Here is a 6,936-nt window from a genome sequence, read left to right on the forward strand (position 1 = left end):
GGCTCCACAGCCGACTGTCTTTCCTCTCGGGCCCCAAACGAAACCCCATCTTTTCCCTCTCGCTGGGAATCAGGCTTGCACATTCTGCTCCGTGGCCCAGATTCAAGGCACTCCCCGAGGGGCACACAGTCCAGCCTCGCTGATTGATCCCTGGGTTGCCTAGAAAAGCTCCATTGTCTCTGAATGATGCTGGGACCAGTGAGAAGGTTAAAGACAGTGGCTCTGCCTATGGCTGCGAGGCATCCGCACGCTCCCTACGAGGGTGTTTGAGAGCGGAGCACAGAGAGGAGCGGAACCAGCCCACCGGCTCCTCCATCAGCCTGGAAGCAGAGCCGCCTAGAGACGGTGCTTCTCATCCGCAGGTCAGCCCTCCCTGGGTGCCCGGATACAGAGCAACAGACACACCACTGTTGTCTATTCTGTGCAAGGTTTATAGACACACACTTATGCACCTGCTGGGGCCCTTTAACTTGGTATACTTCAATATAAATGGAGCATCCAGCCTAAATTCTAATACTCATTTCTGCTTAATCCACAGAGCCTTGTGGAGCCTTATTCTGCTCTCATGATCATGCAGGGCTGGGAGACGGCTGGCTGGTACTGGTGCACACAGAAGTCGTGAGCATCCTGATTGTGATGCGAGACTCTTGGGGGTGCTGCAGTCACAATTGTCACAGGGCTGCTTTGCAAGCACAGAGATGGACCTAAAAGGGGGGGATAGCTGGGGATCTTCACAAAAGGGAGAAAGCAGCAGGGTCCCAGAATTTGCAAAGCAGTAAAGCAAATAAAAGCTTACTGTCTGGTAAAAGCACACTGTCTCCAAGACAGGTGACTGAAGTTCAGACTTGGGTACCACCACTTGGGACATTCAGCAGGTGACTAAGCCCCTGGAAGCCTCAGTTGGCTCACCTGTCAAACTGGGATACACGATGCGCTTCATGGGGTGTTTAAAGGCTTAACAAGGACAATGCACACAAGATGCGTGTTTCAATACCTTGGTACATGGTAAGCCCATAGTAAAATGTGGCCGTTATTATTACTGCTGCTGTTGTTGTCATGGAAATTCTCTTTTGAGTCTTTATGCTTAGAAATGAGAAAAGATTTGACTTTCCTCTCATCTTCCCTAACTCAGAGATTGAGCACACACTGCTGAATCCTGGTGGACCATCCACCCTCCAGGCCATGCAGAGGAGTTCAAAATGGAAGAGAGGGAAGAAGGTGCCCAAGACCTGGGTTAGAATCCATCATCTCCCACCAGCAGTGGCTCTGCAAGCATGGGCACCTCGCCTCCATGACAAAGTCCAGGCCACAGGTGGCAAGAATATTTTCAGAGGGAGTCAGAGGGACATCTCAGAGGTGGTCACTCTCCATGGCCCAGTAAGGGGGGAGAACAATGGCATTCCTACTGCTGCCTCAGTTCCCTGAGGACAAGAGGGGAAAACCCCATCACCCTTGAAGTGATGGCAGCGAGGGGTCTGTCAGGTTGGGTGTGGGGGAGTCTGTACTCTAAAATCTCACCCCACTTCAGTGGGCTCCACAAAGACCACATCCACCCACCAGTGGACAGCCAACAAGGGCTCCTTCCCAGCATCACCTGCCCACTGCCACCCCAACACTCCTAGGTTTCTCCAGTGCCCTGGGAAGCCAACTCAATGCTTTCCCAACCCCTACTGTGTACCTATCACATCTTTAAAGCATAAGGCTTGGCAAAAGAAAATTTAAAAATAAACAACTCTATATTTGATGCTTAATGCGTATATCCCTTAGAAAATCTATATGAAACTTTTCGCCCCTCTCAGAAAAACCAGTTTAGCTGCTAACCAATGCTACTGAATTTACTGAGACTGCAAGCTAGAAGTAGTTGATGCACACAGCCCAAGCTGGTCCAGCATTTCCTGCTAAGACCCAGAGGGCAGAGAGCATGCGGGAAACTGTGCCCAGTTTCCTATGCACATGAGGAACTTGCTTTACTCATACTACAAGGGGTCCCCCACTCTCACCACACATACACACACACACACACATGAGAGCTAGGTCTGGTGGGTTGATTCTGTTTAATAGACGGGGTAAGCTCTGTGCAGCCTGAGGAAGGTTAAAAAAAAAAAAAAAGGAGAATTCGTGTTGCTGCATTGATGTTTTGTTGTCCACTGATTTTGCTTCCAGGGCCGTCCACCACCCCGGGCCTAGTACCTCACAAATGAGACCTTTCCTTCCGGCGAACACAATGGTGGCTAATGTATCCAACTCACCAAAGTCAGAGTTTCACAATAGCACTATTTTCAAGATGCTTTTATATTTATTAGAAAAGGTATTTATTTTTTAATCGCGTCAAAACTCTTTGGACGTCTTGGGTTTTTTTTTCTTTTCCTTTCTTTAAGGACCCTGCATTTTGGGTTAAGGGCAGTAAATAGTAGCCAGTCCTGATTGGCCAACAGCTGTTTCTTTATGGGAACCTTACTTGCCAAGTAGCTGGACAGCGATACTCGCTTGGTATTCATGGGAAGTACTTGCCGAACAATAATGACAATAATTGCCTCTGATTCTTGTGTTTACAACACTGCCAAAGTATCATTAGGGCCTTATTTATAGATAATAATGCTTATTAATCACAAGTATTTGAATTTTGGAATGTATTAGATTAATATTCTTTTGTACCTCAGTTCTGTACTAATGCTGTGAAAGACATTTACTGAATGCAACTCATTGGGAATGCTTATTTTGAGCTGCAAAATAATGTGTGTAATTTGCAGGTGAAAGATAAAGAAATTACATGGCTACCTCTCAGCAGCCTGCACCGTGATCAATGGCCAATGTGGAGAAGTAGGCCCTGGCTCTAAAACGAGAAAAGAAAGAAGCAAAATAGCCATCCCTAGAGGTATTATTTCCCCCCAAAATCTTGTAAATTCTTATAACAGGAGAACTTCCTAATAATAAGTCTATCATCTTGTTTTGCCATAAATCTTTGGTGGATGGCATCATTTTATTGAAAGGGGTCTGGGGTAAAGACTAATTAGCGATTCTGCAACAAACCCACGTTGTATAAGTTTTGGGAGGCTCAAGGGAGAAAAAGGGTAGGATGACTGGTAACTGGAAATAGCACAAGTATGCCTTGGGTTTAACTGTCCAGTTGCTACATATCCTTCACTTATTCATTAAATTTTTCTAGATGCTTGATTTTTGTGCAAGCAAACACTAACACTCTATTTCCTTATTTTTATGTGCATCTAGAAATAGGAACCATGAAAAATTTCAAAAGACCATCACACTTTTTCCAGGATTAACATTAATAAACAATTTCAGTTTGTGTAGTAAAACAACTTTATAAATAAATATGAAGTATTACTTGCCCATAGTTTTCACCTAGCCACTTCATCCTGATATTATAGCAAATACGAAATCAGCAATATTTTTTTTCCACCTAGCACACATTATTTGTTCTTGGAGTACCTTTATGTGTTAGAATAATAATACTTCAGTAGTTTAATTAGATGAATGCAAAAAAAAAAAAGTAGTTCCATAATTTTCCAGAAACTTTTGAGAAAGAAAGCAAGGTTTATGAATATAAATTCTAGGTGCTATTTTTAAAATAATACTTGCCACTAGAAATCTTTTTAAACATTGCCTATCATTAAGATTTACTAATGTTCTTTAAGCTGAACCCAAATCATGCTCAACCTTATCCTACTTTACCAAAGACTACTTTAAAATAGTCTGTGGGCCTAATTACCACCGACAATGTATAATATTGTCCTGCCATATTTTCATCCCTCACATAAGGGTAAAGAAACGGTACCTTTGAATTAAAATTACACTGAGAAAATTGTCCTCCCTACAAGATCCTTGAAAATGTGTTCAGCACATGTTTCCAAGTCCAAGCATACAGGATTCTAATTCATTAAATGTATAATGCTAACATTTTAATCCACTGCTAAATGTAAATAACTTCAGCAATCCCAGCTGGGCTATTTAACATTTATTTAATGTATTTTATAATACGTGTGTGTGTCTCCTCTCATGGGGCTAAGTAGAAAGGTGAACAATTATCTAATAACTTCCATCAGTGTACTCCACCAAACCTGGTAAGTCAGGCCCCTCCTCTCTTTTTATTTATTTATCTAGTAACTATCTCACCTTGAGGTCCATTCAGGTGTGTGTTCTATCACTCCTAATCAGTACAATGAAGAATCAGGCAAGACCTTCTAGAATCTGTTGCTACCTTACAAATTTAATCACTATAGATAGCCAGTCTAGACTGTTCAAATTTCACTCCCTCTTCTTTCTTTTTTTTTTTTTAATAGCTAGGCAGAAGGGTGTGCCGCAATGCCTGAATTCTCCAAATAATTAAATTCCCTCCCTTATTTTGCCTTTGGTAGACATTGCCTAGTTCTCTCTTTAAAAGATGAGAGCAGTTGGATGAGGAAAGAGAATAAGGTTTTGAGAAAGCATAGAGGCACCTCACCTCAATGCGTGTCCCTGATGGAGCCTAAATAGTGAGGTTGAGTACCTGAACCCCACCCCCAGAGGTCCCTGAGGACCTCAAAAGCAGACTCACCCAACTGCTCACAGACTTTAAAAAAAGCAAAGTGGGAGAGAGGGAAAGGAAAGGCAGAGAGGGAGGGAGGAAGGAGAGGAGGGAGGAAGAAGATGGCTAGTCCATGAAGCTGGAGTTTAAATGTGAGACTATTACGAAAATAATTCACTTTGAAAACTGCTTTCACAGAATAAGTTGGTCTCCACCAATATCCGAGCAGTTCTCTAAGAGCCTGGTTGGCTATGAAACTTGATATCTGTCAACATTTTATAGTTGCCCTGAGTTAATAAGCTATTTTCCTTCTTTGCTGTAACTGACAAATTTTTAAAAATTGCATCTTAGATGCCTACCTTCTGGGGAGTTGTATTTGCTATGTTATAGTTCTTTCTGCTTTCCGGCCACAGAACACCAAAGTATTTATTCTTACAAATCTTTCTACGTGTGTAACTTGAGCTTACTAAAACAGTCCTTTACTCACTTCATTAATTAAATCGACAGAAAAGATGCTTTTACACTTTTGGAGTGAATGACTCTTTATCCAAATTTTTGAATACACATTGTTCAATTTTAGATCATTATATAGCATGTGTCTTTTCCTACCAAACCACACTGTCATGTAGAAATCTTTCTAAAATAAAAGCCTAACTTATGCTTACAGTTGATTTAAAACCCCATCTACAGTAAAATTCTTTTACTTTTTTCAAGAATATTCTTTTTAATTTTTTTTTTCATTTATGGCATTTCCATCATTTTAACTTCAAATTTTTAACAAATTAAAAAACAAACCTCAAAATAGCACTTGGGCTAAACTAATTTTTATTTTCACAAGCTCATCACTAATATTTAGATACCATGGATGAGGCATCAATCTTTGAAATACTCTGAAATAAACAAGCAATAAATTACATGTGGGAATAAATGCCATCATAAACACCATATATATATTTTCAGTAAAGAAATACACATTTACATAAACATAGAAAAGCTGATAAAATAATTTGTAATATCAGTAAAAATAACTCACACGAGAGAGCTCCTTCTATCATGGTCTTCAAGAAAATTTCAAAACTTTATCATTCTGATTCTTTTTATCAATGAGAACAAATAACTCTTCAACCATAACATTAATGTATAATGTTTCTTTACATTTGCTCAGTGTGAAGGAGTGCTTGGAGTCTTGCCAATGTATTCATTTTAATTAAAAAAAGTCTTTGAAAATACAAAAATTCAAAACAATATCTAAAAAGAAGCAAATAAGTAACATGCCATCCCATATTACACAAATCATCTCAAGGATAAATATGTGCCTCCAACTTGCTTTCTCATTTCGAATTATCACTAGACTAGTGAGTGTCTTTTAATGATAGAAAGGTCTACAAAATTAAACTACTTTAAAAATGTTTTCTTTACAGCAGAATGAAAAATAAAACTAATGTTCTTTTTCACTGTGTGCCGAATTTAATTTTTGTCATAAGACAATAGCATTTCATTTGCAGGGGAAAAAAAGACGAAAAGTACCTGAATTTAGATAGAATGTTTATATTTAAATTCTTAAGTATGATGTCTTTTTTATTTATGTAAAATGAGTTGTTTGTAGTATTTTAAAAGGGAGCATGCTGAAAATATTAATATAGTGTATGGATTTTTTCCTACTGACTCTTATGGTGTCATCTAGGGCTGGCACAATTCATATTTCAAAAGCAATTTTAAACTTGTTTTCAATAGGGATAAGATTTACTCTTTTATTTTAGGACTATCTGTGATAGAATGTATTGTTAATCATAGAAGTTTGGTATATTCCACATGGGCATGTTATATGCAAATGTATTCAGTTGGGGTATGTATATATTTTGTTATGTTATGTACATAAACATCTACCCTCGTGCATATGTATATTTACATCATGTATAAATATGTGTATATTACCAAAGGGTCTTATACTGAAGGGGAGGAGGAGCTTTCGGGGGACTGCCATACAATATTTTAGTTGACTGTTCACTGAGGCTGTTTTCTATGAGAGTAATTAGGTTTCCTTTTTTCACAGCCCCCAAGGTGGGTGTTTATAGACACGGTTTAGTTATTACTGTTTTCCAAAAGGCTAGTTTTTTAATCTTACGTCTACATATGCTTTAAATAAATTAGTGGTTGCCCACCCCCTACCTTGTCCTTCTCTTAGGAAGGCCTATGGGCAAACATCTTGATAAATAATTCAAAGAAAAGCTAAACTTTGATTCCAAAAAACAAAGTTCATCTAGTTAAACACTGACATTTTACTATTAACATTCTTTACTAAAATTTAGCTGTCTATACAATATCTTATAAAAAGGAGTGACAAATAGTATGAGGATACTGGTAGGTTAGGGTCTTTGGAGGTAAGTGTGTGCAAATTTTACTTAGGGACTTTC

General features: G+C 39.1%; 1 long non-coding RNA gene across 2 annotated transcripts; it reads left to right on the plus strand.

The window, feature by feature from the left end:
- Positions 1-652: 652 nt before the first annotated feature.
- LOC132346544 (uncharacterized) lies at positions 653-3,211 on the plus strand. Of its 2 annotated transcripts, none has more exons than XR_009496372.1 (4): positions 653-1,005; positions 1,133-1,377; positions 2,164-2,308; positions 2,751-3,211. It is a non-coding gene; the product is annotated as an uncharacterized lncRNA (long non-coding RNA). The 2 variants fall into 2 exon arrangements; XR_009496373.1 differs by having other exon boundaries at positions 1,133-1,312.
- The last annotated feature ends 3,725 nt before the right edge of the window (positions 3,212-6,936 follow it).

This window comes from Bos taurus, chromosome 11 (genome assembly GCF_002263795.3).
Source record: "Bos taurus isolate L1 Dominette 01449 registration number 42190680 breed Hereford chromosome 11, ARS-UCD2.0, whole genome shotgun sequence".
In the NCBI taxonomy this organism is placed as follows: Eukaryota; Metazoa; Chordata; class Mammalia; order Artiodactyla; family Bovidae; genus Bos; species Bos taurus.